A 13,259-nucleotide genomic window follows, 5' to 3' on the forward strand; every position below is an offset into this window, starting at 1 on the left:
GGAAAGGGGATAATTTATTCTGTCTGTCACGGACACTCCTCTGTTAGGAAGTTCTTTATAACTTGGTGCAGATCAGCAGTGGTTTCAAAAAACAAAAGAAAGACACTTCAGTAAGAATTTTAAGAGAAACCCATTTGCAATAATGAGTATCTCATTTGCAATAAGTCAAATGTGGTATGGGGTTAAACATTAATCTTGAACTTGACCCTGGTAGTATTATTAATACTTCAGTTTCCCCTAAACATTGTCAAGCTTGAATAGAAGGTTTGAAACAAAAAGTGTGCATAGCTGGCCAATTCTGAACTGTCTCCAGTGTTGTAGGATTTTTTTACTTTATTTTCTGTCTGCTTCTGTCTTAGGGTGGGGTTTGTTGCAGTCCTTAGATTACTGTGGTCCAAGGTAGGTAAATACATCATTTTTCAGAAAAGTAGTTCAGTTTCAGATGCTTAGGACATTCCAGCAGTTTGGGGCTTTCTTATTAGAACACAACATTTTCCAGGTCACAAATCCTTGTTATTTTGGGAGGAAGGAGGGTTGGTAGGTTGTCATAAAGTTAATTAAAACACGGTGCTAGCTTCCCTACTCTAACTTTGAAGATTATCAGAATAATAGGTACAGTTATCATAGTGAAGTCACCATGCCTTAATATACCCAAACTTTCCTCTCCTCTTGTGCAGGGTCTTTGGGTAACCTGTTCAGCAATACTCCAATGCTCTGATGCTCCCTAGCTTTTCCTGTTGATTGACAGCCATTCAGGGAGGGGCAGCTTTGACATCTCTTTCTCATTGGTCATTCTTTGCTACTTATCCTCTCTACTCCTGCTACGAAACTGCTTCCTTTTGTTCCTATTATATTCATTTCTCTCATGCTTTCTTAGTTCCTCCTTTGATATTTAATCTTTTGAAATGGTCAGCTTTCTGGACTTGCTCTGATCTAAAGTTAACTTGAATCTCTTAGGCATCTTTGCATTGCACATCAAAGGCTTGCCCTGATCTCATCTCCCCTGGAAAGAGCAGTTGTAGGAGGTAGGCTGAGGTTACAGAATTTACTAGACACTCACGGAGGTTGGATAAAGCTGTCAGGATTCAAAAATCTCTATTTTGGACCCAGAGCAAATGAGAGATGAGATGATTATACACCAGCTCATCCCACAGCATTTCGAGGGTTTCAGTTTGGTGCCAAGAAGAATCTAGTCTAGACCAGGTGGGTGTGGCTATGAAGACAGGTATGGTCAGCGCGAATAGGATGAAGAGGTAGTTGGGAAGAACAAACCATGATATTTCTCTGGAAAATGGAATTATATGACTATTTTAAGCCATAGTTTAGGCAGTAAATATAACTTTACTTGGGCAAGGCAACAGCTGAACCGTCACAGCTTCTCCCATTCTTTGCCTGGTCACATTCTCTGCCCATGTGTTTTCTGCATCTCTCAAAGGTACTCAGTCCCTTCTTGTCCTTATTTATAAAAAATTATTACCAGGAAAGGGTTGAAATTAACCTTTAACTAGGTCAAATAATGAACAAGAGATACCCTTCTTTATTCATCTTTTTATTCATTTTAACAAATCTCCAAGTATGACAAGGTGTACATGTTCACCTTATTTTAGCATAAACATTTAATGATTACTTTAATGGATTAACCCAACCAAGGGGGGAGGGTTTCTTTTTCCTCCTCCCATTTCCTACGGGCACTTCCCCCCATCTCTGCACAGTGTTGGGAAATCCTACATTAAGCAAAGAGGAAACACTGCCTAATCTTGTGAGTTCTGGTTTTGAGGGGGTGTTCAGTTCTATTGCGGAAGGAAAAAGGAGAATGAGGGTTTTGTGTGGAAAAGATGCTATGGGTGTGGGTGGGAATTCAGGGAGGAACCAGAGGGAGAAAGATAGAGGAGAGAAGGAGTTTTGTTTGTGAACTTAGCTTGAAAGTTGCCCAAGAAAACAAACCTTCCCTGCCCACCCCCCTCCCTCCCAGTACACACTGCTGCTGCTAAGTCGCGTCAGTCGTGTCCGACCCTGTGCGACCCCAGAGATGGCAGCCCACCAGGCTCCCTGGTCCCTGGGATTCTCCAGGCAAAAACACTGGAGTTGGTTGCCATTTCCTACCCATGATGTATTTGAGGAGTTGAGAGAAGATACATTGATGAAAGTTCCTTTCAAAGGCTAGAAGACTTTGCTAGTCCAGTGTTCAGCCTTTAGAGATAAATGTCACCTTACTTCCCTACACCTTCCATCTCTTGATTGCACTTGCCAGTCACTGACTAAAAGCCAGGCAGGACCTTTTTTTTTCTGGCAGAGGCAGGTCCCCTTTCAACCACTTTCCCAGTGTTTCAGTGCTCATGAGCCCAATCCCTTCTAGACACCTAAAGACAAGGTGGGGAGATTGTCATACTTGATTTGGGCTAAGAGTGCATTGAGCAAGCTTTAAGATTGCCTGAAGTGGCACAGTGGTATGGTGATGTCATTATTCCACAAACTTTAAAAAGAGAGACTCTAAAGAGAGACAGAATGTCAAATGTCAGAGGAAGAGAGGAGACATTTAAAACCTTTTCGATATGTTCAACCTCAGCTAACAGGGAAAAGCTATGGAGAAGTGTCAGGTGGATGCGGATCAAGCAGTAGAGAGAAGAAGAGAGGAAAAAGAAACACGTTCTAAGAAATCACGTGAATAATTATAATAATCTAAACAGAATACAAAATAGCTAGACATTGTGGGGAAACAATTGTTTGGCATATAGTATTAAAACTAAAGCATAAATTATATAATTTGTTGTTTATATCATGTATTTTGTAATCTTGGGAAGTGAAGGAAAGAGCAAGAGAAGAGAAGAAAGAGGTGGAGCTCAGTGAATTACAAAATATGTCAGTAGAGGACAAAATTAAGAACATTGGCAGTAAGGCCATGAAATTACAGTACAGGAGTTCTCCACCCATCCCAAGAGCTTCATACAGACCATGGTGTGAATAAGGGCAATAAAAGAAATAAAACTCACTTCCCTAGTGCACAATTTAAAACAATTGGAGAGAAATTCTAATGCATGGCATAGAGCAAGGTTTAAGAAACATGTGGCTTCTTAAACTCATTTATTCAATAAATAAATATTGAATAAATTTAAATTTCCACTCATTTATTCAATAAATACTTAATCTTCAAGTGGAGATACTCAGTCTTCAAGAGCTGCAAACTTTTAAAGCACCATTGAACTGAATGGAGTCTATGTAGAACGATGGGAAATATATGGAAAAGTGAAACATTTAATTATTTTATATCAAAAAGCTTTTTAGAAACTGAATATGACATTGAACAGAACAATGTGCTTTCAAGTTTATGGGAAAACAGATGTCAGAAAGAGATCTGAAACTGACATTGGACTTCCCGTAGGCATATAGTGTGACAGTAATTAGTAAAACCTGCCAAGTATTTCTTGTTCTTCACCTTCCAGCAGCACTTTGGTAGTATTGTACCCTACGGTTTGGTGAGATCATGTGACTATTTCTGGCTGGTGAGATATGAGCAGAGATTTGATGTGTTATCTCAGAGATGAGCATTTGATTGCTGATTCTCTAGAGCTCTCTTTCCCTCCGGCATGGAGGGAAATGTTTAAGATAGTGGCTGGTCTATCACTTGGATCCCTGACTGAATCTGATGTTGTGTGTGTGTGTGTTTTTAATTGCTAAGTCACATGTTGTGTCCAGCTCTTTGTGACCTCATGGACTGTAGCCCGTCAGGCTCCTCTGTCCATGGGATTTCCTGGATGAGAATACTGGAGTGGGTTGTCTCTTTCTTCTCCAGGGGAATCTTCCCGACTCAGGATTGAACCCACGTCTCCTGCATTGGCAGGCGAGTTCTTTACCGCTGACCCACCAGGGAAGTTCCTGATGTTAAGTAGCGTGAATGAAATATAGACCTTTATTGTTTTATGTCATTGAGATTTGGGGGTTGTTCATTACTGTTAGCATAACGTAATCTGTCCTAGTTTATAGGAAGCATGAGTATATGTGTTGTGCTGTGCTGTGCTAAGTAACTTCAGTCGTGTCTGACTCTGTGTGACCCCATGAACTGTGGCCCGCCAGGCTCCTCTGTCCACGGGATGCTCCAGGCAAGAATACTGGAGTCGGTCGCATATCTGTATATGGGTATTCATAGCAAAGAATTACTTCAGAAGTTTGGAGATCTAGGGACATTCAGATACAAAAGTTAAAGCCAGAAGAAGAAAGAGGAAGAGGAGAACAAAAGAGAAGGAGGCAATGATTAATATACTTAATATCCTTCCTCTCCCCACCCTGCCTCCTTATAATACACAACACCCCAATTTGCGTATGATCTGTCTTCCAATTTTTTAAAAATTGGAGTATAATTGCTTTACAATGTTGTATTAGCTTTTGTTGTACAGAGAAGTGAATCAGCTATATGGATACATACATCCCCTCCCTGTGGGACCTCACTTCCACCCCCCACCTCCCACCCCCATCCCACTCCGCTGGGTCATCACAGAGCACTAAGCTGAGCTTCCTGTGTTTTACAGCAGGTTCTCACTAGCCATCTATTTCACACATGGTAGTGTATATATGTCAATCCTAATCTTCCAGTTCTTCCCAATCTCCCTCTGCCCTCATGACCACATGCCCATTCTCTATATCTCTGTCTCTATTCCTGCCCTGAAAATAGGTTCATCTGTACATTTTTCTAGATTCCATATATATGCATTAATATATGACATTTGTTTTTCTCTTTCTTACTCCCCATATGCATTCATTACCATCATACAGTTCCCTGTACCTCTGGTAAACCTTGAAAACTCTTGCTTCCTCCTCTCTACCTCTTATCTTCCCTTACTCTAGATAGAGAATAACAGAACTCATTTTTGGGGACTTAAAGATCAACTGGTTCAAATTCTACCTGTGTTGTAAATCCCTGCTACGCTGCCCTTACTTATACTGACCTGAAACTCTTTTAGTTAAATTTTGACTCATTTGTGTTATTGAAGTCCATAGAGTAAGTGTTACCTATATCTGCTGTTAGGAAAAATTACCATGATGTGTGAAGCTGGAACAAAGAACACATATTTGAAAATAAATTTAAAACATTCTCACTTGGAATTTGCCTTCTAAATACTATTTAAAATGTAGGTGCAGAAATATTAAGTTCAGAGTGATCTTATCTTGATAAAGGAGGGATATATATAAATATATATGAAATATAAAGTCCAGAAGGGTATACATACAGATGCCAAATATCTCAGCATGGTTCGGTTATAAGCATTTTATATTTTCTTCTTTTTGTTTTTAGTTTTGTATTTTGTAAATTTTTGTTCAATAAATTTGCATCATTTGTATAATGAGTGAAAAAGTTGCGATTCATATACATAGATTTTAAGACATTAACTTAATTAACATGACAATGAAATTGATAGAGAATACTAAAAAGAATCACGACTAGAACAGAATATTAAATTTTTAGAAGTTCGTAAGAAAATTAAGTATTTTGCATCTAACAAGATAAATGGGTGGTTTCGAATTAAGCATCTTTCCAAGGAAAATGAGATTAGTCATAATGGGATCAAAACTGAAGCCAGACCATTGTTCATAAATTTGTACTGAGGTCTTGTAGTATACTTGCTTGCTTTCAGATAACTTGCTATATATAAACAACCTTGACCTTTCAGTTCAGTTCAGTTCAGTTGCTCAGTCATGTCTGACTCTTTGCGACCCCATGAATCGCAGCACGCCAGGCCTCCCTGTCCATCACCATCTCCCGGAGTTCACTCAGACTCATGTCCATAGAGTCAGTGATGCCATCCAGCCAACTCATCCTCTGTCGTCCCCTTCTCCTCCTGCCTCCAATCCCTCCCAGCCTCAAAGTCTTTTCCAATGAGTCAACTCTTCCCATGAGGTGGCCAAAGTACTAGAGTTTCAGCTTTAGCATCATTCCTTCCAAACAACACCCAGGGCTGATCTCCTTCAGAATGGACTGGTTGGATCTCCTTGCAGTCCAAGGGACTCTCAAGATTCTTCTCCAATACCACAGTTCAAAAGCATCAATTCTTCGGTGCTCAGCCTTCTTCACAGTCCAACTCTCACATCCATACATGACCAATGGAAAAACCATAACCTTGACTAGACGGACCTTTGTTGGCAAAGTAATGTCTCTGCTTTTGAATATGCTATCTAGGTTGGTCATAACTTTTCTTCCAAGGAGTAAGCGTCTTTTAATTTCATGGCTGCAATCACCATCGGCAGTGATTTTGGAGCCCCCCAAAATAAAGTCTGACACTGTTTCCACTGCTTCCCCATCTATTTCCCATGAAATCTTGACCTTTAGCCTACATATAAATATTTAATTTTTCACAAATGTTTCTGCTAAGTCGCTTCAGTCGTGTCCAACTCTGTGCGACCCTGTGGACAGCAGCCCACCAGGTTCCCTCGTCCCTGGGATTCTCCAGGCAAGAACAGTGGAGTGGGTTGCCATTTCCTTCTCCAATGCATGAAAGTGAAAAGGGAAAGTGAAGTTGCTCAGTTGTGTCTGACTCTTTGCGACCCCATAGACTGCAGCCTACCAGGCCCCTCCACCTATGGGATTTTCCAGGCAAGAGTACTGGAGTGGGTTGCCATTTGCCTTCTCCGACAAATGTTTACAGAGGGCATAGTTTATGTTTAGTATGCTGTATACTAGGTTTGGATATGAAGATTTAAAAGGTGACCTCAAAGAGTTCAAAATTTCCTTTTAAAATGTTATCAAGTAGGCTTGATTCTTCACCTGGGAGTCTGGGGAAGGGGTATAGTTAAAAGTAAAACTATGCCCATTGTCTTTGCACATCCTCTGACTCAGTGAAGGGAAAACCTACCAGGAAGATTTTTGGTCTTAGCATCTTCAGTATGAACAATGCTTGCAAGACTAGTAGCTGCTGCTTGCTGCACCAAGACTGATGGCTGCTCACTTAGTATTAGGTATACTTAGCCAGGTGAGTACACCCTTCTTCAGGGAATTACTTTATATCATCAGGGACAGTTTCCCTTTAGAATAACTTCCTCCCTCTCTGCCTTCATGTTTGGCTCAATTGCTATGGGCAAAATCTTTGTGTCTCCTTCTATTCATCTTCCCTCATAACAGGTGAGATCAGAGAAAGGTGAGGAATCAAGCACACATCCTAGGCATTCTTCTACCCCCGTTACCAAGCATCACTAGTGAGAGAATTCTGAGACTTCCTTCTTTGGGGAACATTTTTTATTGAGGTATAGCCAGTATGGATATGAGAGTTGGACCATAAAGAAAGCTAAGGGCCAAAGGACTGATGCTTTTGAACTGTGGTGTTGGAGAAGACTCTTGAGAGTCCCTGGGACTGCAAGGAGACCAAACCAGTCAATCCTAAAGGAAAACAGTCCTGAATATTCCTTGGAAGGACCGATGCTGAAGCTGAAGCTCCAATACTATGGCTATCTGTTATGAAGAACTGACTTATTGGAAAAGACCCTGATGCTGGGAGAGACTGAAGACAGGAGGAGAAGGGGTGACAGAGGATGAGATGGTTGGCTGGCATCACTGACTCGACGGACGTGAGTTTGAGCATGCTCCCGGAGCTGGTGATGGAGAAGGAACTCTGGCGTGCTGCAGTCTCTGGGATTGCAGAGTTGGACATGACTAAGTGACTGAACTGAAATGAACTGAACTGAACGGATAGCCAGTTAACAATGTGAACTGAATATTGTGATAGTTTCAGATGAACAGTGAAGGGACTCAGCGATACATATGCGTGTATCCATTCTCCCTCAAACCTCTCTCCCATCCAGGCTGCCACATAACATTGAGCAAAGTTACCTGTGCTACACAGTAGGTCCTTGCTGGTTATCCAGTTAAAATATAGAAGTGTGTACATGTCTGAGGCTTCCTTGTTGATTCCTCTCTTCCTCTCATCAGTGTCACACAATCCCTTTCTGTTATCTCTACCTCTGAAAGAAAATGGCAGCAGAGATTGATGAGTACCAAACCAGGTTCCCTTTCTAGCTGGGCACAGTCATAGATCACTTTTCTCTGCCTCCTTGGCAGTTAGGTGCATGGAGTATGTGATTAGTTAACACACCGTATGAGATTCTAGTTAACATAGTGTGGGTTAGCTTGATGCATAACAGTTTCAGACCAGGCCCATAAAAATCTCCCACAATTGGCCATGTATTTGCCATCTGATAACTGAATGAGGAGGACTTCCATAGCCCTGGAGGAGAGTGCAGTCAGAAGGTAGACGGAGCCTCATCCTCTATGTACCAAATAAAAGCACACCAGTCAGGAAGACCGAAGAGAATCCTACTCTGCTAAGCCACGGAGATCAGGATTTACTTGTTACCCTAACTAATATAATAGAGTTATATGGTATTTGGGGGCTTCCCTGGTGGTAGGTAAAGCAGGTCAATGCATGAGACACAGAAGATGCAGGTTCAGTCCCTGGAATGGGAAGATCCCCTGGAGGAGAAAATGGCAATCCACTCCAGTATTCTTGCCTGGAGAATCCCATGGTCAGAGGAGCCTGGTGGTCTATAGTCCATGGGGTCTCAAAGAGTCGGACACGACTGAGTGACTAAGCATGGAAGCATATTGTGTTAGATCTCCTTCTTTCTATCTTTATGTTTTCATCCTTTCTATCTCTATGTTTTCATCCTGTGACACCATAATCTCTTGCTTGGACTATTTAATAGTCTCCTGTGTCCTTCCTTTCACTCTTGCTTTCTACAAGTCTGAATGATCATTCAAAAGCATAAATCAGAACTTGTAACTCCCTTGCTTAAAAACCTAAGTTTTCCTGTGGCACAAAAATAGCCTTAATCTTTTGATTTTGGTTTCTAACCTCCCCCCTGTTCTGGGTCTTGTTCAATTCTCCAACCTCACACACTGTGCTCTAACTTGAGTATGCAAAGCTCATCCCCACCATAGAGATTTTGCAAAAAAAAGCATGCCTTTCAATTCACTTTCTTCCTTACATTTGAATCTCAACTTAATGACAACTGTCTAGGTGAGGCTTTGTTGTACAACCCGAAGCAGTCTTCTGTAGCTTTTTATTATAGGATCCTATTTTTTAAAGGTCAAGGTTTTCAAGATTTAATTTACATATGATGAGTCACCCTTTATAAGGTATACCATTCTATGAATTTTGACAAATGCGCACAATTGTGTAACCACCCTAAGGAAGATGTAGAGCATCTCAAAGAGTGGATATATGTATATTTATAACTGATTACTTTGCTGTTCACTTGAAAGTAACACAGCATTGAAAATCAACTGTTCCAAATTTTTTTTCTAAAATATGTAGACCGTCTCCATTACCTCCAAAAGTTCCCTTAAGATCCCTACTTTAAATCCATCACAACCTAATATTCTTAATACACTTATTGCATCTAATATTTTTCTTGTTTATTTATGTATTTGTTTATATTTTGATTCATTTATTTGTTTTATTGTTTATCATCATCTGCTAGGATATATAGATCCATGAAAGCAGGGACCTTATCTCCTGCTTTACCTCTGTTTGCAGGGCTGAGAATAGTACCAGCCTCATCACAGATTCTGAACAAATATTTGTGCAAGGAAGGAAGAAAGAAAGGAAAGAGAACTTTTTGAGTCTTGCTTGACTCATGTTTTCATATGTCCACCAGGGATATGTAATAATATCCCTTTTGGAGTACCATGAGGACTGCGGGGGATGTTGATTGACTCTAAGCGCCCCTGGCACCATGCTGGCGTTTCGTAGCCTTCAGTACAGAGAGCTCCTGTAGCGTCTGAAGTCAGTTCACAGTCTTCCTTGGCCTGTTTGGCACTTTCAGCTGGACTGGTCTTCTTTCTTCTGCTTTTGCTATGTTGTTCTGTGGTGCTGCCCTCCACGGGTCTAGGGCTTCTCTCTCACTAGTGGCATCTCTTCAGGTCAGGGTGGTCACTGACCTCCTTCAGTGGCCTCCATAGTAGCTGAAGAGAGAAGCTTCCAGATTCCTTCCTGCTCTGGCCGATAATTACACGTGTTTCTTTCACAAGACCCAGAGGGCTTTATGAGGAGCAAGATAAGGGATTCTCTGTTATCTCCTGTCTTTAAGGCTCCAGTGACTCAGCAAATCGAGGAGCTCACCTAGCTGTGAGGTTCTGGGTCCTCTCAAGGATTTACTCCCCTCTCTAAGACCTCGTCAATGCTCATCCTTGGCCCAAACCTCAAGAGAGTCAACACCCTACATATCAGCCCTGACATCCTTCTCCAAGGGATGGCTGCCCACAGCTGAAATTCATCTAGCTCCAGGTTACAATTGTCAGACTTCAAGGGAAAGTGCTTTGTCGCTATTCTGAAGCTTCCATCTCTAGGGGACTTTTATCTGCATACACTGGAGACCTTTGTTTTAATGCTGCTTAGCCAATAATCCCATGGGCCAAGGAGCCTGGCAGGCTGCAGTCTATGGGGTCGCAAAGAGTCAGACACAACTGAGCGACTTCACTTTTACTTTTCACTTTCATGCACTGGAGAAGGAAATGGCAACCCACCCCAGTGTTCTTGCCTGGAGAATCCCAGGGACAGGGGAGCCTGGTGGGCTGCCGTCCATGGGATCGCACAGAGTTGGACACGACTGAAGCAACTTAACAGCAGCAGCAGCCAATTTATGGTGGGAACAAAACTCAGAGCACAGACTTTTTGCTGTAAGTAAAGCAGATACATTAGAAAATATGCAACTTCTTACCAGGATGTTCCCTCTAACATTGTGTATAATAAGACAGAAAAATAGAAGTGACTGTGATGTACATCAGCAAAGGAATGATTACATAAATGATGGTCTGGCAATATCTTGGGGTACTGGGCAGCAGTGCAAAGAATGAGAAGGAAGAATTCTGAGAACTGGTGGGAAACATTTTTCTTTTAGTGTTATTTGAGTATTTTAATAATATCGTTGGTTACTGAGTAATTAAAATAATTCAGAATTTAAAAAAAAAACAAATTTATTTGATCTGCTACTATATTAGAAACCTGGGAGAAAGGTGAGGGGGCACCTTTCTAGCACCCTCATGTAGAGGATACATCCTCAGTGTAGAAACCGAGGCTGAGAGAAATTAAATTGTCTTGGTTTGTCAAAGTCATATTGATCAGAATCTGGATTAAGACCCAAGTCTGCTGAATCCTGTTCACACATCATTACTGAAGTCAATAATGTTATCATTCTTATCTCTCAGAGAAGGAATAATAAGGTGTTTCTGAAAGTCTTTTTACCTATCTAATACCCTGTCACTGCACAGGCAATGCTCCAGAGATATTGATGGTCTTAGGATCAAGGAGAGGCTGACTCATAAATCATGCTCTGGCATCCTTGAAAAGGAAGATAATGTTGCATATCATGGGCTGAAACATGGTAGCTAATTGTAATAAATACATTATCAGTTGGAGTCTTTAAACAAAGAATTATCTTTAAACAGTGTTAATATTTGGATGTGAAAATCTTGCCAGGGACGAAATGTGCCAAGCAAAGGAAGGCTCAGAAACTGAAACTGCTGATAAATTTGGAGAACAGCAAGTTCTCCAGTTTAGCAGGGAAAGGGGCATAGTAGATGGGGAAGTGATCAGAGGTGAGGCCAGAGGGAGGCCAAGTCAAGTCTTCTTTGCAAACCTAAGGAATTTGAATTAGATCCTGAAGTTATAGAGGATGCCTTTTAAGGGCCAAGAAACAATCTCCCACATGTTTCTTTCCTTAATTTTTTCAAACTTCACAACTCTTTTTCAGGAGTCCTCTAGTTCATAAACTTCTATGAATCCTTGGTCCAGTTAAATGCATTTATTTGAGAGAATTAAGGACTGCAATCTGTTTTAAAGGAAGAGACTTTTTAATTGAATGGCAAAGTGTGTTTGTGTGTGTATGTGTGTTACCATATATTTAATATATTTTGCCATTAGGTACTATTGGGAGAATAAATAAATAGAAATAAATACACACAGGAACACACACACGTATAATATTTTTTGGCCACATCATTACTGTATGTGGGATCTTGGTTCCCTGAGCAGGGATTGAACGCATGCCCACTGCATTGGAAGCAGAGTCTTAACCACTGTCTTAACCACTGCCAAGGAAGTCTGCAAGAACAGATACATATACACAAATTTTTGAAATAATTATTTATTTACGTGTGTTTCAATAGCACTCAATGGCATATCATCGATATTTAAAAGTCTCTGTAAAGTCAGACAGAGAAAGACAAATATATGATATTGCTTATCTGCAGAACCTAAAAAATGATTATACAAATGAACTTATTTACAAAAGAATAATTTTGTAATAATAATTTACAGAAACATACTCACAGACTTAGAGAATGAACTTATGGTTGCCCGGGGGGAGGGATAAGGGGAAGGAATAGTTAGGGAGTATGGGATTGACATGTATACACACACTGCTATATTTTAAGTGGATAACCAACAAGAACCTACTGTATAGCACAGGGAACTCTGCTCAATATTACGTAACAACGAAAATAATTTAAGTCTCCTCCATAGGAACAGATTGTAGCCCTTAAATCTCTCCTATATAGACATTCCACAGCAGCCACAAAATAAAAAAAATTAAGAGAAAAATATATTCATAGAAGGACTAAAAGTCAGGGAAAATGCCATCATTGCACAGAAATCTTGAAAAATTCCAAAGAGAAACACCCATGATTATCTAAGAAGAGGCAAATACGCAAGCATGAAGGCGCTTCTGCCGAAGATGGGACTGGCTCCAGGGTTGCTCTGAACACGTAACAGTGACTGTAAGGAATAGAAAGGATCTCTTCAGCAATCATTAGTATGATTAAGGAAGCATCTAGAATGGTCAACCAGGTCAACCCTGGCCCAGCAAGAGGAAGCCAGCAGAACTGTCCCCTCCTAACTGAAGCAGTGGGGGTGAGCACTCGAGTCCAAGGCAGGGCAGTATCCTGGGTGATTTTTACCCTCAGAAAGGAGCTGGTATTTCCAGAAGATAAACTACTGTAAACAGGCATCAGATTCAACTCTTTCCTGATGATAACTGATGCAGACTCTGTTGAACAGAAGCAGAATTCTCAGACAGGTAAATGTAGGATCTCAAATACACAGAAGAACTGAAAACCAAAATCATCAACCATTAAAGGAAAAATCAAAACCACGAAGGGAAACATTAAACCCAGCTAACATCTGCAGAGGCTGGATTTATAAAGAGGTAAGAGTGGATTGTAACCGTGAAACAAGAACAGAATATTATGAAAGAGAATCAATGAACAATGATGGCAATGA

Source organism: Ovis aries, chromosome 2, assembly GCF_016772045.2.
Source record: "Ovis aries strain OAR_USU_Benz2616 breed Rambouillet chromosome 2, ARS-UI_Ramb_v3.0, whole genome shotgun sequence".
Taxonomy (NCBI): domain Eukaryota; kingdom Metazoa; phylum Chordata; class Mammalia; order Artiodactyla; family Bovidae; genus Ovis; species Ovis aries.